Below are 24,955 nucleotides of genomic sequence, written 5' to 3' on the forward strand. Positions count from 1 at the left end.
GTGTTCTTAACCACAACACGTCCTCCACACCTTACCTCTTCCAAGGTCCTGAGGCTCTTACTCCACACCTTACCTCTTCCAAGGTCCTGAGGCTCTTACTCCACACCTTACCTCTTCCAAGGTCCTGAGGCTCTTACTCCACACCTTACCTCTTCCAAGGTCCTGAGGCTCAAAAGTTACTGGTCCTGATGGGATTCCTGTAGATGTATAGCAAAGGTGTTGCCCTGGAGGGCGCCTTTGGTGCTTGATGGTGCCCTGAACTTGCACGAATTCTTGCCAAGTTGGACAACACGTGATTGGCCGATTTCGTGTTTCCCTCGTCATTGAAGGTGTCTTCCGTTGTACCTGCTTTTAAGGGAGTCGGTGACCGTTCTCTGCCTACTAATTACCATCCCATTAGTATTCTTCCTGCGATTTGTAAGATTTTTGAATTTGAATGCCTTTTCAATCATAAGGTTCTGAGTCACTATGAGGACGCCATTCCAGGTCGATGGGCGACTCACTCTCGCTAATGTCTCATTATTTTAACAGGGTCGTAGATTTTAGGGGTGAGAGGCGTTAAGTTGCTTTGGCTATTTCAAAAGCCTTTGATAATGTGTGGTATAAGGGACGACTGTGCAAGCTTCAGTCGTATGGTGTGTCGGGTGGAATGTTGTCCATCATTTCTGCTTTCCTTTCTAACCGGAAGTGAAGGTGGTCCTTGATGGCCAATCATCCCCTATTTGTATGGTGCTTGATGGTCAATCATGCCCTAATTGATTGGTCCTTGATGGTCAATCGCCCCCTATTTGTATGGTCCTTCATGGTCAATCATGCCCTAATTGATTGGTCCTTGATGGTCAATCGCCCCCTATTTGTATGGTCCTTGATGGTCAATCATGCCCTAATTGATTGGTCCTTGATGGTCAATCGCCCCCTATTTGTATGGTCCTTCATGGTCAATCATGCCCTAATTGATTGGTCCTTGATGGTCAATCACCCCCTATTTGTATGGTCCTTCATGGTCAATCGCCTACTTGTGTGGCCCTTGACTGATGGTCAATCGCCCCCTATTTGTATGGTGCTTGATGGTCAATCATCCCCTATTTGTATGGTCCTTCATGGTCAATCATCCCCTATTTGTATGGTCCTTCATGGTCAATCATCCCCTATTTGTATGGTCCTTGATGGTCAATCATCCCCTATTTGTATGGTCCTTTATGGTCAATCATCCCCTATTTGTATGGTCCTTGATGGTCAATCATTCCATATTTGTATGGTCCTTGATGGTCAATCATCCCATATTTGTATGGTCCTTGATGGTCAATCATCCCATATTTGTATGGTCCTTGATAATCAATCATCCCATATTTGTATGGTCCTTGATGGTCAATCATCCCATATTTGTATGGTCCTTGATGGTCAATCATCCCATATTTGTATGGTCCTTGATGGTCAATCATACCCTACTTTCTCTGTAAATTCTGGTATTCCTCAGGGTTTTGTTGTTGGTCCTCCTCTCCTTCTGGTATTTATCAATGACTTGTCTGATAACGTTTCATCCCAGCTCACCATGTATAACGATAATTCCACACTCTACTGTGTATCCCCTAATACAAATAACACCTCTTCTCGTAGTGAGGTTTGTGCCTCTATAAACAATGATCGGAGAACGTATTGATGTGGGGTCACGATTGGCTGGTATCAATCAAAGCCAAGAACACTAAATTGCTGTCCCAATCTTGTTTTATAGACGTCTTTTCCTTCTGTGCACATGGATCTATTGATCTTTCCGGAAGCATCAGAACTGTGTCTACTTGGTCTTAGTATCTCCCCTAATCTCACCTGGGAGAAGTATATATATCAGGTATTGTAAAGAGTGTGTCTACGCACGTTCGTTGTCTCTATCAGAACAGAAATATTTACCTCCGGATGATGTCCTCTATTTGTACAAGACAAACCTACGATCCCTTATGGAGGACCGTTGGCACATTTGGGCCGGAGCACCTGCCTGTCACCTGTCCTTATTATACCGGCTCCAGAAGCGCTTCGTCAATTTGGTTCGAGTAGAACTCGACTCGTCTGGGACATTTTCATGGTAATTGCTCCACTGCTCTTTCCAACTTGGTGCCTTCTGTCATGGTCTTTGGTCGGGAGTCTCGTTTTTCCACCACTTCACACCTGTACACTGTGGTCATATCTAGGTGTAGCAAGTATCGTTATTCCAAGTGCTGCCCATCAATTTGGGATTCTGTGCCGGTCACATGCTTCACCACACCTTACAAACCATTTGCTTTCAAGAATAATTCATATTATTGTTCCTTCATCGTGGTCGTTCTTTTTTTCCTCCTTTTTTTCTCTTCTTTTGTAGCTCCACACATTTAGTGGCTCTCAGCCTTGTTTAGCACAAATATCAATAAAATAAAAATCACACTAATCAGTATACCTTTTCATGAATCACAAGGACATACTGTTACGGATTCGTCACTTCCGTTGTGGTGGTTTTCATCCACTGTAAACATTTCTGATTCATTGTACTATTATTGTTTTCAAAAGGTTTATTGTTTATGAACTGTTTTCAAAAGGTGAAAAAGTTAGTGTTAAAAGAAATCGGAAACCGGATCGGGAACCGGACGACGAAGAGTAAGAGGAGAAAAAGAGGGCGGAGCGAGTGAGTCGGACAAGAAGTAGCCAAGCTATTTGTGGTCTGGAGCGAACGTTGGCGAACAACAGTCACTAGCGAACTTCCGGGTTTCCCAGGAAAGGGATTCCTGTGACAGAGTGGTTATCGCCGTGACAGATTAACCTGCGTGTCAGGTTTTGCGATCGATTCAGGAGAGAATCATCGTCGTGCCGTTGCGCCACGAGACCGGGCCGTCGGCCATTTTGACTCACGCAGGACCTGCGCTTCGCTCAAGGTTTTGTCTCGTTTCGCCCATTTTTACCACATTCAGACTTCGATCTGGGGTGTGTGTGTGTGACGTGGCTTTTGAGTGGAAAGTCTGCGTGTCGCCGACTGCGAGCTGTGGAACGTCCATATCCAAGGGTGTGATTTCCCAGTCGCCTGGAGGGCGCCTTTGGATTTCCCAGTCGCCTGGAGGGCGCCTTTGCACAGCTGTGGCAGCAGGGACTGTAACTGCCAACCCAACGGGATTCTGGTCTCGATTGGACATTGATCTGTCGATTGCTGTAGCAGATCGACTCTGGCTTGAAGCCGGGGATTAGAGACATTGGGGATGTTCTTATTTCACTCACTTGGAGCACAGTGAGTTATATATTACAAAACTGCTGGTACCATCATAGGATATTGATTGTACTTTTGATTCATATTATTGTTGTACTGTTATTCTTGTGTGATCTTAATACAATATTTGTTTGTGAGTAACAATTGGTGTGGCTTCACCATTGATCTTTGACATACAGAATAACATATTTTTCTGCCGTGACTCCTCTCGGGGCTCGGAGGTACACCGTGACCAGGGGGTCGGGGAGGAGCACGTAACAATACTGCAAGTATGAACATAAACATATAGCACATAGATTTGAACTTGGGGGTTTTTTTTGGGTTTTTTTTGTATACAAGATCGAGGCTCGTGTAAAAGCTAACATTAATCACACAAAAAAACAAATGGACACAAAAAACATATAATAAGGGGAGCGGTAGACAAGATGGGGAGAGAGGGGAAACACAACATTTGAGCGCAGGGACATCAGGAGATCTGTGGGAGGGAGAGGGCTTGAGGGGAGGAGGCGTGGGAAAGGGGGGGGGGGGGTGGAGAGGTTAAAAAAAACAACACGTGGACACTTCTAGGACTTCCAGGAAAGAAGTTGGTATTTCAAAAAAGTGGATCTGGGGTGAATCAACAGGGGTAGAAAAGATCAAGGTTTTGGATGGGGGAAAGATAAGAGATGGTGGTGAACAGCTGTTTTAAAGACCTGGAGGGAGGAGTGGGATTGAAGAGAGCGAGGGAGTTTGTTCCAGAGGCGGGAGAAAAGAGGAATGAAGGAGTGAAGGTGAGCAGAGAGTCTAGATTTTGGCAGTTTAACTATAAGAGGGTTGCAGGCAGATCTTGTGCGACCTGCAGGAATATTTGGGGACAGAGCCCAGAGAGAGCTGGGGGAGCAAGGCAGGAGAGGAGTCGGTAGGAGACGGAAAGACCACCAGCCTGCCTGCGGTGAGTAAGTGAAAGGCCCTCGGAGTTAGCTTCATCGCGGGAGATTGCAATGATTCTGAAAGCTTTGGTTTCAACAGCCTGAAGCCGAGCTAGGTGTGAGGCAGGAGCACTGGCCCAGAGGGGAGAGCAGTATTCCATTGAGCTGCGGATGAAAGCTTTGTATATGGTGAGGAGCTCAGGTGTGCCAAGGAAGGACTTCTCTTTCACGTTAATGTTAATTAATGTTAGCTCTTTCACGACCCTCGATCTTGTGTACAAAAAAACAAACAAAAAAACTAGGCCAACACAAAGGCCATCCATCATCAAGGTTTTGACCCTTCAATTCCATGCTTGGCCCTACTTGGAGAAATGCACATAGTTATTTTTGACGGTGTTAAGGAAACAAACCGCTGCTTCGATTGTTGAGGCCGATACATATTGTGATCTTTATATGATGACAATCATATGATCATATATTGTGATCGGATCAAAGACGGAGTTGAGAGGGGTAGGTTGAGGCCATCGGCTCCAACCTTCGATATTTGACGATCATTTTAACAGTGGCTTTGGTCATTTACACCGAAGGGAAAACTTATCGGGAAGGCATGGCGATTGTGAATAGGACTGCACCGAAGACGTCTTTGGCTTCCCATAGCACCAACATGGCGGCTGTATGTTTTTATCAGGTTGAAATTGTGGGTGGAGTCAAGCCAGCTGTCCAACCAATGGGATAACAGAATGTTACACACAGGACAGACAAACATATTATTACATAGAATAAATATTGGGTGGTTATCCTAATGCTACAACGACCACGGCACCATTTGTTATCAACCATGATCATAATCGCTTCTCCGACATTGTACACCCAAGAGTTGATACTCAGACCTTCTAACCCAATAAGCCACTGGGAAGTTCAAACACTGTGCACTTACATGGATCTGGGAGACGAGCTCAAAGACCAACCTTGGATACGATCCATGTCTTGAGCATTTCATGCTGGCAACACACGCTGTTTGTTTTCATGTCAAAGCGCCATTGCATTGAGCTTCAGATACATGTCAAGGTGGCAATTTGATTATTCGAGTGGTAAATAATACAGACTAAATCAACTACTGCTCGATTAAACATTCACAACCCGGAAAGGCCTCGATGGCATTTCATTTTGTGGCCTGGATCAGAATTTTGGATTCATTTCAGAATATTTCACTTTCTTTCTATCTTTCCAGCCACAGAGAAGAACATTGCAACATCTTATAGGATGTTTTTAGCGTTTGTACACTGATTGTATAAATACATTGTACACTGATTTATAAAACAAGTTCATCCAAATCGTGTTCATTAAAACCGAAAGAAAACATTTCCCGCTAAATTCATAATTTTATGATAATTCACCAAATGTCTGTCTGTCTGTCTGTTCCCAGGTACCGCGAAAACGACTGAACCGATCGCAACAAAAATTTGGGTGGGTAATCCTGGGGCCCCCTGGAGTAAAATAGGCTATATTGTTTTTCCAATTTTGTTTCCAAATTTCCAATTTTTCCAATTTTCCAGTTTTGCCAAACACGATGGAATAATATTTACCGATATGAACAGTGATGTGGCTTTTATTGAAATTCAACAAATACTGTTTAGATTTTGATGATTTGCATGTGATATGATTTAACAGATGTTTATATAAATCGTTTAAAATAAAAATAAAAAAGCCTTCAATTTCTGATATTTTGCCTTTTCATTTGAGCCTCCCAATTGAAGCTCCGCCCGTAGGGAGGGCACCGTTGCTAGCAGTTATTAATTAATCCTCATCCGACAATTTTGTGATTTATTAAAAGCGCCACCCTCTGTAATTGTGACAATGTGACATTCTTTACTGTTTGGCTATTTCGACTTAGTTGGGAGTTAGGGTTTGATAACATCAAGATTTCTTCATAAAATCAAAAGAGTCTGCTAAACTCTAACCCTTCCTTTCTAAATACCAATCTGTGCTCCAACTAAAACCCCTTCCTTTAATTTCTGACACGGATACATCTGAGCCACAACCTTATTTTGACCCACATACTTAGCTTTCATCCTCTCACCTTATTTTCTCGACGATATTCACCTGTTATCCTCTCCCGTTGTTAGGTCAGTGCACAACTTCTCTATGATATGGAAATAAGTTTTTCATGAGCCTTGGTAGTTTCAGAAAAAGAAAATGGAAAAGGGAAGATCATCAAATGCTTGCAAAGAAGAGGTAGTGCGAAAATGACATAAAGTGACGACGTGCTGTTGCCGCAGTAAAACACATCGTCGGATCATGTAATCATTAGGATAGTTATTTTTAACCTTCATGTAAAGATTAAAACACCTCGTCGGATCATGTAATAATTAGGATAGTTATTTCTTACCTTAGTGTAAATATTAAAACACCTCATCGGATCATGTAAGCATTAGGATCCTTATTTCTTACCTTAGTGTAAAGATTAAAACACCTCGTCGGATCATGCAAGCATTAGGATTGTTATTTCTTACCTTAGTGTAAAGATTAAAACACCTCGTCAGATCATGTAAGCATTAGGATCGTTATTTCTTACCTTAGTGTAAAGATTAAAACACCTCGTCGGATCATGTAATCATTTTGAGTTATTTCTTACCTTAGTGTAAAGATTAAAACACCTCGTCAGATCATGTAATCATTCGGAGTTATTTCTTACCTTAGTGTAAAGATTAAAACACTTCATCGGATCATGGAAGCATTAGGACGGTTATTTGTTACCTTTGTGTAAAGATTAAAACACCTCGTCGGATCATGTAATAATTAGGATAGTTATTTCTTAACTTGTGAACATGTGAACCTGTGAACATGTCTCAAGGAATGAAATAAGAATATAACACGTTTTAATTCATCATATTATCTCATGTTTGCATAACACGTCATGCTGTGCTTTCACATGATAATTAAACATCACATTTATATAAGAGAAAAATGCATTATCAGAGTGTTAGAATTCACTTAGTAACTGCCATTATCACATTCTGTGTTCACTGTGTGAAAATCATCAAATTAAACGTTTTCTGTTTTGACAATGAATTCCGGAAAGGTTTAATTTCCCAGATAATGTATGTGAGAATAAGCTACATGATATAATGTATGTTAGAATCAGCTATATTATATAATGTATGTTAAAATCAGCTATATTATATAATGTATGTTAGAATCAGCTATATTATATAATGTATGTTAGAATCAGCTATATTATATAACGTATGTTAGAATCAGCTATATTATATAATGTATGTGAGAATCAGCTATATTATATAATGTATGTTAGAATCAGCTACATTATATAATGTATGTTAGAATCAGCTATATTATATAATGTATGTTAGAATCAGCTATATTATATAATGTATGTTAGAATCAGCTATATTATATAATGTATGTTAGAATCAGCTATATTATATTATGTATGTTAGAATCAGCTATATTATATAATGTATGTTAAAATCAGCTATATTATATAATGTATGTTAAAATCAGCTATATTATATAATGTATGTTAGAATCAGCTATATTATACAAGTAAATGAAAAAATTAATGCTAAATTGAAAAGGCAATGTAGGATGACAAACTACAGTCTAAAAAAGGTCCTAAACAAGATAGGGATGATGTTGGTTTCGAGAGTAGCTAACAGTATTGCCATCACATAACAATCCCAACATCACTGCCTCATTTACACATCATCAATTACTGCTTCAAGCTTCTACAAACACTCCACTGGTTACCACAGTACTTGATTAGTCTTGTCGTGTAGCCATGTAATGAGACCCTACAAATTAGCAGCCCAAGTATAATGTTATAATATCAGTACATGATCATCAACTTCTTACAAACTTCATGAACATCTCCAATAACAGCATTCTTTAATTATCTCCATTTGTGATTTTTTTTTTCTTTTCTTTTTTCTTGTATACAGAGTCGAGGCTCGTGAAAGAGCTAACACTAATCAAACAAACATATCAAACAAACAAGCAAACAAAGTATTTAAAAAGGGGAGCGGTCGACAAGATGGGGAGAGAAGGGGAGGAAGCACACAAACACAACATTTGAGAGCAGGGACATCGGGAGATGTGTGGGAGGGAGAGGGCCTGGAGGGGGGGGCAGGATAGGTTTAAATCGCAAGGACGCCAAGGACTTCCAGGAAAGAAGTCGGCACCTCAAAAAGTGGATTTGGGGTGAAATTAGCGGGGGTAGAAAAGATCAAGGTTTTGGATTGGGGAAGATAAGAGATGGTGGTGAACAGCCGTTTTAAAGACCTGGAGGGAGGAGTGGGATTGAAGAGAGTGAGGGAGTTTGTTCCAGAGGCGGGAGAAAAGAGGAATGAAGGAGTGAAGGTGAGCAGAGAGTCTTGATTTTGGCAGTTTAACCATAAGAAGGTTGCAGGCAGATCTTGTGCGACCTGTAGGAATAAAAGGTTGTGGTTACTCTAAGTTGACAAAAAAGAAAAGTAAGAAAGACAACTGAAGCTGCACTAAGTCCCTGAAATTATACAGGAGCTTCTTATACTTATGCAGAAATGAAATATAGGAGCTTCTAGTACTTTTAGCTCAGCCTTGCCCAAGAGAATAGTCTGGAGGCAGTGATGTAGGGATTGTTATGTGATGGCAATACTGTTAGCTACTCTCTAAACCAACATCATCCCTATCTTGTTTCAGACCTTTTTTAGTCTGTAGTTTGTCATCCCTACATTGCCTTTTTAATTTTGTATAAATTTTTATTCACTTGTTTCTGTAATTTTTTACAATGTGGACTAACACAATTGTATATGGTACTCAAAGGATACCCAATCTTGGAGCAAAAGAGCCAAGATATCTTCGTCAGCAAAGTCAAACACTGCACATGTGTTCTTACGTAACCCTGACTGTATCTTGCAGCTCTGTCTTATTGCTCGTCTCTCAAAGAGTAATGTCTTCATCCAGCCTCTTGCCACACAAGGACATACACTTAGAAATGCCCAAAATAACTGGTGTGGTTTCCCTTTAACCAATAGGGCGGGGACAGAAAGGAGAGGCGGAGCCTCTTGAGAGGAATTTATTTATAAACGGCCGGACGTGAAAGACACATGTGATTTTTACTGTTTTGTTTACTTGGTGTCATAAAACTTTTTATACACTCAAACTGCAAGTGTCCTCGATAAACTACTACGAGAGTACGAAGACGTACTCCAACTTTTGTTTTGTATCAGTGGGTGGGACCGGCATTTTTTATCCACGTCATCCCTGCATTAGTACGTCGAGTCGACAGTGCCAACACACTCTCTGATAATAATAGTTTTGTAAGATTAACTTTAATGAAGAACTTTATCAAGACAAGATATAAGTATTTATCTGAAGTATCGAAATCCTGGTTCTGAGATGTCAGAAGACCTCGGTAATACTTGAGTAGATTCTCACCAGACAAAAATACATCACTATAAATCATCAGAAAGACGTTAGTCAAACACACTGTACACGTGACACGCTTTCTTATCTGCGCATGCGCATAGCAAGGTTCAGGGTTGATCGAGGAGGCATGGGGAAGGGCATGGCCTTGCCAAACTACGATGGCCTCGGTTGAGTACGAGAGAACACGCTCTCAGAGAGTATCTGTAAATATTTAGCTGGAGAAATAAACGGGAGAAACAAATTATAACAAAGGATTCTGCACCAAGTAAAACTCCAGTCATTGCCATTGAGAGAGGCCCAGCTTAGAAATACACACCGTCTGAATAATTATTATAATATTTGAGTAGATGACGTTCTACTACTGATTTACAAATGGTGCGGGACAAACTTTATAGACGTGCTTACCAGCGTTGTAATGAGGGTTTCTGGCATAATTTTTAATTTTTTTTAAATAACAATTTTCGATCTGCCAAAGGGAGCAATACCACCTGTTAGAGCCAAGGGTGTACTTACTTTTTCCTCATGCGAAATTTGTATTTATGTTTATTTAAATTATACAATGGACTACAAAATGTAAATGTTTCATGATATTTGTTATATTATATCACCTTTATCTATCAATATTGTTGAAATGAAGATCAAATAGCTATGTTGAAATATGTTGAAAAAGTCAAAACTTTACATGGGGTGTACTTACTTTTTCACGTGACTGTATATTCTATTTCTTTCCTTAAAGGAAATGTAATATTCTATTATATTTAAGGAATATCGAATTGTTGAAATTATTAAAATCAATTATTATTAAAGGAATATTTTAATATTCAAGGTGTCTATTCTATTCTATTTCATTATATTTCATTTAGTATCTATTCTATTTTTTTGCTTTGCTAAAAATACCGTATTTTGTAATCTCCTAAAGAATGTATGTAATCTTAGTCTGAAATAGGAAAGAATAGCGTGGAATCCATTTTAAATATCTTCATAATAATTTATATCTGCTTTTGAAAACACCACTCATGAACAGGAAAGCTCAAAAAGTTGTGGACGGATTACGATAAAACTTGATGCATGAGTTGTTTCGGCGACAAGAATAAAACAATTAGATTTTGGTTCAGATCCGAATCCAGATCCGGCACATCAGTGGGTAACAAAACGTAAACTGTTCATCCTGGCGGAGGTTTGCTCACTACCAAGTGCGTTTTGGTTTTATGTTTTTTTTTATAGAGGTTAAATTGCTTTTCAAAGATTTACACATGACTGTGTGACATGAAAGGAGCTTGGACCACCATGAAAAACTGTTGGTGCTTGTACACAGAGGCCACAGTGTTTGTAAGGTAGGCCAGGGAATCTCGGCACCCAAGCAAAACAGACAACTGGATGAACACACTCTGCAATGTCTGGTGACTACTTTACCAGATCCTTCCTGCACATGTACCAGTTAATTGGATTTAAACCCATGGGCCTTAAAAACCGACAATGACGGCTGAGGCGTGGGCACACAGCTTTTCTCAAAATAAAGTTACAACTCACTCTCAATTCAATATATCGAGGCAACCATCAAATATGATCTGTTTTCATCAGATTCAATATGGCAGAAACACTGAATAATATAGAATATGGCTTGTAGCAGTTTGGTGATATTTCCTATTCACTCATGGAGAAGTAAAACTGATGGATAAATAAATAGTACAACAGGTGAGGCTGTAAGATTGTGCTTCTTACAAGTAACATGTTTCATTTAGGGTTCATTTGTTCTTCCTGCATTAAAAACATATTCCCATGATATTCTGGATGGAGTAATACGAGCTGAGATAAAACCACGGAACCACATGGGTTGGAAGTTTGGTCAGTCATATTGCATCTTCACCTGCATTGGAAGTATGGTCAGTCATATTGCATCTCCACCTGCATTGGAAGTATGGTCATGGTCATGGTCAATCATATTGCATCTCCACCTGGATTGGAAGTTTGATCAGTCATATTGCATCTCCACCTGCATTGGAAGTTTGATCAGTCATATTGCATCTTCACCTGCATTGGAAGTTTGGTCAGTCATATTGCATCTCCACCTGCATTGGAAGTTTGATCAGCCTTATTGCATCTCCACCTGCATTGGAAGTTTGGTCAGTCATATTGCATCTTCACCTGCATTGGAAGTATGGTCAGTCATATTGCATCTCCACCTGGATTGGAAGTTTGATCAGTCATATTGCATCTTCACCTGGATTGGAAGTTTGATCAGTCATATTGCATCTCCACCTGGATTGGAAGTTTGATCAGTCATATTGCATCTCCACCTGCATTGGAAGTATGGTCATGGTCATGGTCAATCATATTGCATCTCCACCTGGATTGGAAGTTTGATCAGTCATATTGCATCTCCACCTGCATTGGAAGTTTGATCAGTCATATTGCATCTTCACCTGCATTGGAAGTTTGGTCAGTCATATTGCATCTCCACCTGCATTGGAAGTTTGATCAGCCTTATTGCATCTCCACCTGCATTGGAAGTTTGGTCAGTCATATTGCATCTTCACCTGCATTGGAAGTATGGTCAGTCATATTGCATCTCCACCTGGATTGGAAGTTTGATCAGTCATATTGCATCTCCACCTGCATTGGAAGTTTGATCAGTCATATTGCATCTCCACCTGCATTGGAAGTTATGGTCAGTCATATTGCATCTCCACCTGCATTGGAAGTTTGATCAGTCATATTGCATCTTCACCTGCATTGGAAGTTATGGTCAGTCATATTGCATCTCCACCTGCATTGGAAGTTTGGTCAGTCATATTGCATCTTCACCTGCATTGGAAGTATGGTCAGTCATATTGCATCTCCACCTGGATTGGAAGTTTGATCAGTCATATTGCATCTCCACCTAGATTGGAAGTTTGATCAGTCATATTGCATCTCCACCTGGATTGGAAGTTTGATCAGCCTTATTGCATCTCCACCTGGATTGGAAGTTTGATCAGCCTTATTGCATCTCCACCTGGATTTGAAGTTTGATCAGCCTTATTGCATCTCCACCTGGATTGGAAGTTTGAACAGTCATATTGCATCTCCACCTGGATTGGAAGTTTGGTCAGTCATATTGCATCTCCACCTGGATTGGAAGTTTGATCAGTCATATTGCATCTCCACCTGGATTGGAAGTTTGATCAGTCAAATTGCATCTCCACCTGGATTGGGAGTTTGATCAGTCATATTGCATCTCCACCTGGATTGGAAGTTTGATCAGTCATATTGCATCTCCACCTGCATTGGAAAAATGGTCAATCATATTGCATCTCCACCTGCATTGGAAGTTTGGTCAGTCATATTGCATCTCCACCTGCATTGGAAGTATGGTCAATCATATTGCATCTCCACCTGCATTGGAAGTTTGGTCAGTCATATTGCATCTCCACCTGCATTGGAAGAATGGTCAGTTATATTGCATCTCCACCTGCATTGGAAGAATGGTCAGTCATATTGCATCTCCACCTGCATCGGAAGTATGGTCAATCATATTGAATCTCCACCTGGATTGGAAGTATGGTCAATCATATTGTATCTCCACCTGGATTGGAAGTATGGTCAATCATATTGCATCTCCACCTGGATTGGAAGTTTGATCAGTCATATTGCATCTCCACCTGGATTGGAAGTTTGATCAGTCATATTGCATCTCCACCTGGATTGGAAGTTTGATCAGTCTAATTAGATCTTCACCTGGTTTGGAAGTATGGTCATTCATATTGCATCTCTACCTGGATTGGAAGTTTGGTCAGTCATATTGCATCTCCACCTGAATTGGAAGTTTGATCAGCCATATTAGATCTCCACCTGGATTGGAAGTTTGATCAGTCATTTTGCATCTCCACCTGGATTGGAAGTTTGGTCAGTCATATTGCATCTCCACCTGGATTGGAAGTTTGATCAGCCTGATTGCATCTCCACCTGGATTGGAAGTTTGATCAGTCATATTGCATCTCCACCTGGATTGGAAGTTTGGTCAGTCATATTGCATCTCCACCTGGATTGGAAGTTTGATCAGCCTTATTGCATCTCCATCTGGATTGGAACTTTGATCAGCCTTATTGTATCTCCACCTTTGATGTTCTGTCGTCCTGAATATGAACTGCAAGAGAGAAATAAACATCCCTTTAGATTACCTAAGATAATAACTATAAATAGAAATGAACAAGCATTCTGAGTATTGCGCTGCAATACATGTCCCCTACCAAAGTTCAAAGTGCCATAACTTTGTCAAAAATGATCGAACATGCAAATTAATGCACGGTTGATGCTGGTTTTCAAACTTGATCTGCGTTATGCTGAGACACATGTGTGTACAAAATTTTGTTGAAATCAGCCAATGTTTGGTGGAGTTATCATACGGAAACCAAACTGTGACAGACGGACAGATTTATGCATGGTTGATGCTGGTTTTCAAACTTGATCTGAGTTATGTTGAGACACATTTGTGTACAAAATTTTGTTGAAATCAGCCAATGTTTGGTGGAGTTATCACACAAAACCAAAGTGTGACAGACGAACCTCATTAAATATGCAAATTTATGCACGGTTGAATGTGGGCGCGGATGATGTGAGACCGGGTTATGCGATTCTGCCTGCAAAGTTTGGCCTCGATCTGTTCAGCCATTGCAGAGAAAAAGGGGTTTTCGTGTTTTCACGAAAAACAATATGGCGGCCGAACCACGTGACCTGTGACATCATATTTACCATTAAAATATTCTACAGATCGAGTCCCTCCTATGGTGAAAATTTGATCTCAATCGGTCCTATTATTGCAGAGAAATTGGTTTTTAAAGGAAATTAAAACTTAAAATGGCATTGAGTTAAGGATCATCAGAATTATCAGAATTCCCCAAGTTCAAAAGTGCCATAACTTTGTCAAAAATGATCGAAACGTCGTGAAGTTCGAATTTGATCTGTATCTTATCATGAGGAAACCATGTGCAAAGTTTGAAATCATTAGCATTAAGCGTTTAGAAAACAAAGTCCGGAAAACTGAGGGGAGGAGAGGTGTGGGGGGAGGGGAGGGGGAGGTGAGGGGGGAGGAGTGAGGAGAGGGGGAGTGGAGGGGGAGGGAGAGGGGAGGGGGGAGTGGAGGGGAAGGGGGGAGGGGGAGGGAGGGGGGGAGGGGGAGGGAGGGGAGGGTAGAGGGGAGTGGGAGGGGGGTGAGGGGGGAGGGGAAGGGAAGGGGGGGAGGGGAGTGGGAGGGGGGAGGGGGGGCTTCACCCGGGTTGAATAAGAATAATACAAATATATGATGAAAAGAACATGTATATTTTAGAGCAATATCACAGTACATTTCCTACATGACGTTTTGTCAATTTTCAATTTCTCAAAACCTCTTGGTGTACAACATTTCTGGTTTTCTTACTTGGTGCCAAGACATAAAGATTGCTTGGTTTTCCAACCCTCGAGCAGCCCACGTACAGCTGGCCATGGGAAGTACCCGGCATTGCCGGGCGGGGGAAGGGAGGGGAGGAGGAAGGGGAGGGGAGGGGAATGGGGGGGGAGGGGAGGAGAGGGTGGGGAGGGGAGAAGAGGGGGAGAGGGAAGAAGAGGGGGGGAGGGGAGAAGAGGAGGGAGGGGGAGGAGGAGAGGAGAGGAGGGAGGGGGAGGAGGAGAGGGGAGGGGGGAGGGGGGGGAGGGGGAAGGGGGAGAGGGGAGGGGGGAGGGGTGAGGGGAGGTGAGGGGGGAGGGGAGGGGGTGAGGGGAGGGGAGGGGGAGGGGAGGGGGGGAGCGGAGGGGAGGGGGAGGGGAGGGGGGAGCGGAGGAAGGGGGGAGGGGAGGTGAGGGGGGAGGGGGAGGGGGTGAGGGGAGGTGAGGGGAGGGGGAGGGGGATGAGGGGAGGTGAGGGGGGAGGGGAGGAGGGAGTGGAGGGGAGGGGGGAAGGGGGAGGGGGAGGGGAGTGGAGGGGAGGTGGGAAGGGGGAGGAGGGAGGGGAAGGTGAGGGGGGAGGGGTGAGGGGAGGGGGAGTGGAGGGGGAGGGGGAGGGGAGGGGGGGAGTGGAGGGGAAAGGGAGGGTGAGGTGAGGGGGGGAGGGGTGAGGGGAGGGGGGAGTGGAGGGGGAGGGGGAGGGGGGAGTGGAGGGGAAGGGGGGAGGGAGGAGGGGGGAGGAGGGAGGGGGGAGGGAGTGGGGGAGGGGGAGGGGTGAGGGGAGGGGGAGGGGAGTGGGAGGAGGGAGGGGAGGGGGAGGGGAGTGGGAGGGGGGAGGGGATGAAGAGGGGGGAGAGGAGGGGGGAGAGGAGGCTTCGCCCGGGTTGAATAAGAATAATACAAATATATGATGAAAAGAACATGTATATTTTAGAGCAATATCACAGTACATTTCCTACATGGCGTTTTGTCAATTTTCAATTTCTCAAAACCTCTTGGTGGACAACATTTCTGGTTTTCTTACTTGGTGCCAAGACATAAAGATTGCTTGGTTTCCAACCCTCGAGCAGCCCACGTACAGCTGGCCATGGGAAGTACCCGGCATTGCCGGGCGGGGGAAGGGGGGGGAGGAGGAAGGCGAGGGGAGGGGAACGGGGGGGGAGGGGAGGGGAACGGGGGGGGAGGGGAACGGGGGGGGAGGGGAACGGGGGGGGAGGGGAGGGAAACGGGGGGGGCGGGGAGGGAAACGGGGGGGGGAGGGGAGGGAAACGGGGGGGAGGGGAGGGGAGGAGAGGGTGGGGAGGGGGGGAGAGAGTGGGGAGGGGAGGAGAGGGTGGGGAGGGGAGGAGAGGGTGGGGAGGGGAGGAGAGGGTGGGGAGGGGAGGAGAGGGTGGGGAGGGGAGAAGAGGGGGGGAGGGGAGAAGAGGGGGGGAGGGGAGAAGAGGGGGGGATGGGAGGAGAGGGTGGGGAGGGGAGGAGAGGGTGGGGAGGGGAGAAGAGGGGGGGGAGGGGAGAAGAGGGGGGAGGGGAGAAGAGGGGGGGAGGGAGAAGAGGAGGGAGGGGAGGAGGAGGGAGGGGAGGAGGAGAGGGGAGAAGAGGAGGGAGGGGGAGGAGGGAGGGGAGGAGGAGAGGGGAGGGGGAAGGGGAGGGGGAACGGCTAGCTTGGCAAGCGATAGCAGGATTTTTACTTTTATTTTTACCTCAATGAGGGCTATTTATATAGTCCGTGCTTGGAGCCTTCAAGTTCAACATAAAGTTTTTTTATGAAAAATAATGCAGATGTATAACAATCCACCAATGCAAGTTCAGAAATGAATGCAGATCCTTTACTTTGCGATACAAACGCAATTCCCGCCATTTCCACTCACGTTCGAGGCCCTCCACAGTCGGCTTCTATCAGTTCGGCCGCGCCTCTTCTTCCTCCTACAATTTCGTATCACTTCTTTCACTCAAAATGTACGAAATTCTGCCGCATGAAATTATGTAGAGGCCTCGTCGGGGGGATATAAGGTACATAAGGAAGGCGTTGTAACAGAAGAATCAAAATAAAAGTGGAAGAACATGAGGAAATGGGAGCTATTCTGGACCCACAGCCAAACCCGACAAACCATTGCAATACACCCCGAACGTCTAGCGCCGCCACAAACCACCATGGAATTGCAGGTGGCGCGGTTTTTTTAAACCATTGATATTAAAATAAAACGTAGCCTATAACCACCAGGATTTTATGCTGATTCCGAATCTGTGTCTAAAACTTTTCTCCGATGTGTAGTTCTTGAGTTATAAGCGGACATCCAGACAGACACACATATACACACACACACACACACACACACACACACACACACACACACACACACACACACACACACACACAGACACTCCTTTATATATAGAGATATATATATATATATACACACACACACGAGTACACACGTTCCCCACGGGAGCAGCAGGAAGGGTTATTCCTCTGAGATACATAGATTACAGTAGATCTAGGCTCGGGACTCAAGAACATCGGGGATGTGTTCAGTTAACAAGTTTCTTGTAGAGCTTTCGCCAAATGGTTTAAGCATTCGAGCAAGAACTCCATTCAAACCCGTTGATAAGGAATGGCAGGCTTGGCAAGCACTAGCTAGTTTCCGGACTGCTTGGTAACTGAAAACACCCCGGATTTCCTCCCTTTCAGTTTAATGTTAAACATCAGTAGCGACTGTTTAAAAAGGTAATCATACATGTCATTTTATAATATTTTACTTGTCATTTGTGGTTTATAATATTTTACTTGAGCTGGGGGTGCTCCACAAAAACGTCTCAATAAGCTGTTTATACACTTAACACGGCATTTGTGCAAGGAGAAAAAAACCTCTTGAGGAGACGGGATGTTATTAATAAAAAGAGGAAGGTACACTTATCAACGAACAAAGGCCTGTTTCAAGGTAAACCTTTGGTTCTTAAGGGTTGTCGTTTTGATGTACTTTATGCGTGTTTATGCTTTTTACCGCAAAGGAATTTCAAACAGGGCGCAATGTCTCGGTCCACTCACAAGTGCTCATCCTGGGGGTTTTTGTGTGTGTGTGTGTGTGTGTGTGTGGGTGGTGTGTCTGTGTGGTGTGTCTGTGTGGTGTGTCTGTATGGAGTGTGTGTGTGTGTGTGTGTGTGTGTGTGTGTGTGTGTGTGTGTGTGTGTGTGTGTGTGTGTGTGTGTGTGTGTGTGTGGTGTATGTGTATATGCATGTAAGTTATTTTTGCCTGCTATCCCCACACTTGGGTGGGCCTCAGGAGATGAGGAAATGGAACAGAGATATACCAGGACTCAATGCATCCACCTTGTGTGTGTGTGTGTGTGTGTGTGTGTGTGTGTGTGTGTGTGTGTGTGTGTGTGTGTGTGTGTGTGTGTGTGTGTGTGTGTGTGTGCGCGCGTGTCCAACTTAAAATCGGAAATGTTATTTTACCCCATTAAATTATGTTCCTTTGGCCAATAGGTATACTCCATAAACAGCAGTGGTCTTTGGGCACATGTACAGGGTGTCGAGCTCAGATCTCCACTGTGTAAGGGATGTTGTGGTGTGCCGTATGCAGCCCGGGGCTGCTGGTTGCATCATTTTCTGGAAGCGCAGCTGTGGTGTTTGTGTATGTGTGTATGTATGTGTGTGTGTATATGTGTATTGTTGTGGTTTCAGAACCCACACTTTGTGTAAATATGAAACTCTTGTAAATATGACATTAAAGGTTAAAGGTAGCACCCCTAGTTAGTCCACAAGCAACACATAGGCCACCATAGAACTTTAGTTATTTCATTATTATGTGTTTTAGATAAGGCCGTGTTTCCAATAGTTGAATCTGCGTTGCATCAATTAAATAAGAGTAGGTCCCCAATCCAACTCCGGCCATTTTGCCAACCTCTCTCTCCCAGGGACGCCATTACGTGCCTCTGCCAGCAGCATCCGCCTCAGCGCTCGCTCAAGCCGCCATTAACCATGCGGTCAGGCCCGAGGAAAAAGGGGGCGGAACGCCAAGAAGGTGTGGCCTGTCAACCAGCCGTCAAAGGCGTGGCCGGTAAGCCCTCACCAGCCAACCAGGGCTGATGTAACATCACCGACAGGCATGGCCTTGAGGCCCGCATAGTGATCGCGTGGCGCGTTATATAAGCGCGAACGCAAAGCCCTTTCACGAACTGCACACAAGGACTTCTTTTGATGAGAGAGCACTGGTTGAACTCGGTCGGGAGAGTGCATTGCAAAAGGACTCGTGCGAGAGCGGCACTATTAAAGACCGATACGGAGCGCACATTCGGAAGAGGACTCACTCGCTGGCGCTGATAAGAGGACTTTGAGAGGGAGAGCGTTTGGTGCGAATGTACAGTTATTACGTACGAAGCATCCCAGTCCCCCCCCCCCCCCCCCCCCCCGCTATATGTAAGGTCCGGTCGCGTTTCCAACGATACGCAGAGCGGCCTGCCGGTTTTTCACCCAGGGAGCCGGAGCCTGGACTGGAGCCGACTGGAGCCTGGACCACATCTACCTGACCATCCACCAGCTACAATCCCCGTGTGAGTGTGTATGTTTGTCTGGGGTATAGAATAAGACTGCTTTAAGACTGCCCTGTGTCCTGCTTATTCTTCTTCCTTTCATGTACATTCTTTCCTTTCCTCTTTTTGTTTGTAATAAATTCACCTGTTCTTTCTGGTTTCGTCTTAATCCCTTCGCTTTCGTCTTTTCTCAATTGAGTACCTGTGGCATGATTAGAAAAAAATGAATGAATGATCGTTTTAAGGCCGTCTTCCCCGCTAGAGCGGGGGTTAGCCTTGCGGGCCCCATGACAATCATGGTTCCCTGTTTGAGGCAATGTTTTTATGGCCGGATGCCCTTCCTGACGCCAACCCTTGGTCACGCTCTTACGATGCGCAGGGATACGGTGTACCTATTCTAAATCGGGGTGCACACCGTGATCATTCATCCCAGCAAGCTGGTACTCAATTTGCCGACCTTGGAAGGATGAACAGGCTGAGTCAACCCCCCTGGCGTTAATTCAACGATCGATCGGGATTCGAACCCAGGATCCTAGGATCCCAAGCCGGCACCCTAACCGCTAAGCCCACACCAGGCTTAACCGCTATAATCGGGTTTAGTCATTGTTAACGGCCCGAGTCGTGGCTCGCTTCGCTCGGCGTATCCACTAACGCTGCGGCTCGGGTGGGAGTTATTTCCCTGCTTTACGGTCGGGTTAGTAATTAGGTATTTGGGACTACATTGACCAATGACCCGAGCTAATACCGACCGGAAGGAGCGTTATAACTTCTAAGGACTTGGGACGGCCAGCTAAAAAGACAAGGGGATTAACCCCCCCCCCCCCCTTGATAATGGGAGCGCCGACCCCCGAGATCCGCAACATTATGTATGTGTGTGCATATGTGTGCACGTGTTGTCATTAGGAATAACATATAAATTTTCTTTGCTAAACTCCACCCCTCCTCCTCTCACCTTTCTGTCTTTTTTTCTCCACCCACCCCCTCTTCTCTCTCTTCTCCTGACCCCACCCTCTTATGCACCATTTTCTGTATCTCCTCCACCCTTTTCTCCCCCATCCATCTCTGACTCTCCGCCACCCCCCTCTGTCTCTCCCCACTCCCTTCCTCTCTCCTCTCTCTCCCCACTCCCTTCCTCTCTTTCCTTCTCCTCTCTCTCTCTCCCCACTCCCTTCCTCTCTCCCCACTCCCTTCCTCTCTCCCCACTCCCTTCCTCTCGCTCCCCACTCCCTTCCTCTCTCTCCCCACTCCCTTCCTCTCTCTCCCCACTCCCTTCCTCTCTCCCCACTCCCTTCCTCTCGCTCCCCACTCCCTTCCTCTCTCTCCCCACTCTCCTCCCCTCTTTCCCCCCCTCTGTCTCTCCCCACTCCCTTCCTCTCTCCTCTCTCTCCCCACTCCCTTCCTCTCTCTCCCCACTCCCTTCCTCTCTCTCCCCACTCCCTTCCTCTCTCTCCCCACTCCCTTCCTCTCTCTCCCCACTCCCTTCCTCTCTCTCCCCACTCCCTTCCTCTCTCTCCCCACTCCCTTCCTCTCTCTCCCCACTCCCTTCCTCTCTCTCCCCACTCCCTTCCTCTCTCTCCCCACTCCCTTCCTCTCTCTCCCCACCCTCCCCTCTCTCACCCCACTCCCTTCCTCCCTCTCTCTCCCCACTCCCTTCCTCTCTCTATCTCCCCCCACTCCCTTCCTCTCTCTCTCCCCACTCCCTTGCTCTCTCCACTCCCTTCCTCTCTCTCCCCCTCCCTTCCTCTCCCCCAACCCCTCTCTCCTTCCTCTCTCCCCCTCCTCTCTCTCCCCACTCCCTTCCTCTCCCCCCCTACTCTCTCTCCCACTCCTCTCTCCCCCCCCTCCCTTCCTCTCTCCCCCCTCCCTTCCTCTCTCTCTCCACCCACTCCCTCTCTATCCCCCCTCCTCTCTCTCCCCACTCCTCTCTCTCCCCCCTCCTCTCTCTCCCCACTCCTCTCTCTCCCTCCCTTTCTCTCTCCCCCCCCCCTCCCCTCCCCTCCACACTCCCTCTCTCCTTCCTCTCTCTCCCCACTCCCGTCCTCTCTCTTCCCACTCCCTTCCTCTCTCTCCCCAATGCCTTCCTCTCTCTCCTCCTCTCTTAATATTTCCATCACAAAGCGAATCCGCGTTACCTGGCAATGCCGAATACATTTGCAAGTATATAATAAATCGAGGTTATATATATATATGTAAACAAGTGAACAAATTTTTTTATGCTAAATTAAAAAGGCAATGTAGGGATGACAAAATACAGTCTGAAAAAGGTCCGAAACAAAATGGGGATGATGTTGGTTTAGTTAGAGAGTAGCTAACAGTATTGCCATCACATAACAATCCCTGCATCACTGCCTCATTTACACTTCATCAGTTATTGCTTCAAGCTTCTACAAACACTCCACTGTTACACCAGTACTTGATTAGTCTTGTAGTGTAGCCACATAATGAGACTCTACAAATTAGCAGCCGAGTACAATGTTATAATATCAGTACATGATCATCAACTTCTTACAAACTGCATGAACATCTCCAATAACAGCATTCTGTAATTATCTCCATTTGTGATTGGTCACTCTAAGTTGATAAAAAAGCAAAGTAGGAAAGACAACTCAAGCTGTAAGAAGTCCCTGAAATTATACAGGAGCTTCTTATACTCAAGCAGAAATGATTTTTTTTTTTACAGCTGTTTTAAAGACCTGGAGGGAGGAGTGGGATTGAAGGGAGTGGGGGAGTTTGTTCCAGAGGCGGGAGAAAAGAGGAATGAAAGAGTGAAGGTGAGCAGAGAGTCTTGATTTTGGCAGTTTAACCATAAGAGGGTTGCAGGCAGATCTTGTGCGACCTTTAGGAATATTTGTGGGACAGAGCCCAGAGAGAGCTGGAGGAGCAAGGCCGGAGAGGAGTCGGCAGAAGACAGAAAGACCACCAACCTGCCTGCGGTGAGTAAGTGAAAGGCCTTCGGAGGTAGCTTCATCACGGGAGATTCCAATGATTCTGAACGCTTTGGTTTCAACAGCGTGAAGACGAGCTAGGTGTGAGGCAGGAGCACCAGCCCAGAGGGGAGAGCAGTATTCCATTGAGCTGCGGATGAAAGCCTTGTATGTGGTGAGGAGCTCAGATGTGCCAAGGAAGGACTTCGCACGACGGAGGATGCCCAGTCGGCGACTGGCTTTGGAGGCCAGATTTGTAATGTGGTTTTCCCAGGAAAGATCATGGCAGATAGTGAGACCCAAAAGCTTGAATGACAGAAATTCTTGAAGAGGATTATTCAGAAAGTGGATGGGAGGGTTGTCCAGTCGGTCTTTTCGGAGAGACATCGTAAGAGAGTGAGATTGTCAGGATTGAAAGACATGTTCCACTTGTTTGCCCAGTCAGTGATTTTGTCCAGGTCTGCCGAGAGTGAGGCTGCAGACTGCCGATCTGAGGGATGAGGAATGGAGCGGCAGAGAGTGGAGTCATCAGCAAAGAGATAGAGAGGATTTTCAAGAGTGTCGGAGAGATCATTGATGAAGACCAGGGAAAGCACAGGGCCAGAACACTTCCTTGGGGAACACCAGCCTGAACAGGAAGAGGAGATGAGAGAAACCCAGTCAGGGCCACACGTTGACTACGACTAGAGAGGAAGTCCGCCAGCCATGCGTGGAGATTTCCATGGATACCAAAGGAAGAGAGTTTGGTGAGCAGAGTGGGGTGCCAGACCGTACCGAAGGCACGTGATATATCGAGGGAGACAGCTCTAATTTCCTGTTTGGCATTGAGGACCTCCATCCATTGTTGAGACAGCAGAAGCAGCATGTCCAGAGTAGAGTGACCTGGTCTGAAACCAAATTGATGATCAGAGATCAAGCCATTGGAGAAGAGAAAAGATTTCATATCCAAAGCAATGATGGAATCCATGACTTTGCTGATAATTGGGAGAAGGCTGATTGGTCTGTAGTTACTAGGATCTGTTTTTGCACCTTTTTTGTGTAAAGCGGTGATGTTGGCTGATTTCCAAGCAGATGGCAGTTGACCTTGAGCAAAAGAGAGGGTGAAGAGAACAGAGAGAGGGAGTGAAAGAGCGGAAGAACAGGATTTTAGGACCCGTGGGCTGATGCCGTCAGGTCCAGTTGCAGAATCAGAGTCGAGGGTTGACAGAAACTTTTCCACCTTGTCAGGAGAAAAGGACACAGAGTCCAGGAGCAGCTGGGTACGACTGGGTATGGTGGGTACAGAGAGGGATGGGTTTGGGACACAAGATTTAGAGGCAAACACAGAGTTGAGGCATTCAGCTTTTTCATGTGCGGAGTCAGCTGTGTAGCTGTTTGAGGTAAGGGAGGGGATGGAGGGGGAACAAACACCAGAAACAGATTTGACCAGATGCCACCAGGATTTGGAAGAGGGATACAGATAAGAGAGTTCGGTTTTGAGAACGGAGAGATATTCTTTCCTGGCTCTCCTGAGGTTGGACACACACTTGTTTCGGGCTTTGTGAAAGGAAATGAGATTTCTTCCGTTGGATTTGCTTTCCAGGATTCGAAGGCAAGTTGTTTCTGGGCAACAGCCTCACCACAAGAATCCGTGTACCATGGACTTAATATAAGCTTCATGGACTTAAGCTTCTTAATATAGGAGCTTCTTATACTTATGCAGAAATGAAATATAGGAGCTTCTTATACTTATGCAGAAATGAAATATAGGAGCTTCTAATACTTATGCAGAAATGAAATATAGGAGCTTCTAATACTTTCAGCTCGGCCTAGCCCTAGACAATAGTCTGGAGGAAGTGATGTATGGATTGTTATGTGATGGCAATACTGTTAGCTACTCTCTAAACCAACATCATCCCTATCTTGTTGAGGACCTTTTTTAGACTGTATTTTGTCATCCCGACATTGCTTTTTTAATTTAGTATAAACTTTTTATTCACCTGTTTCTGTAATTTTTTTACAATGTGGAATAACACAATAGTATATGGTACTAAGAGGATACTCAATCTTGGAGCAAAAGTGTCAAGATATCTTAAGTCAGCAAAGTCAAACACTGCACATGTTCCTATATTGTCTTACGTAACCCTGACTGTATCTTGCTGCTCTGTCTTATTGCTCGTTTATCAAAGAGTAATGTCTTCATTCAGCCTCTTGCTACACAACACAAGGACATACACTTCGAAATGCCCAAAATAACTGATGTGGTTTTACAGTCGAGAGAACAACATCAACGTGATCATGCTGCAGCCTGATGTACATAGCCATCTGCGTGACATTTTCATGCAAATTTTCGTCAACATGCCTAGGGGAGTGAGTACCTTACCCAAACCATACTGTTGCACACATACACTGGGGTATTCAGCAAATGTGCGAGAGTATAATTTCGTTTTCTGTACCCCAAGTACCTGCACTAGCCATACGAGAAGCTCTTATGCAGGCTTCAACACTGGACACACCAGTAGAAAGTATGAATGGCTCAATATCAGACGTGTGTGACAATTGCAGAA

Source organism: Myxine glutinosa, chromosome 5 (genome assembly GCF_964187855.1).
Source record: "Myxine glutinosa chromosome 5, kmMyxGlut1.1, whole genome shotgun sequence".
NCBI classification, from domain to species: Eukaryota; Metazoa; Chordata; class Myxini; order Myxiniformes; family Myxinidae; genus Myxine; species Myxine glutinosa.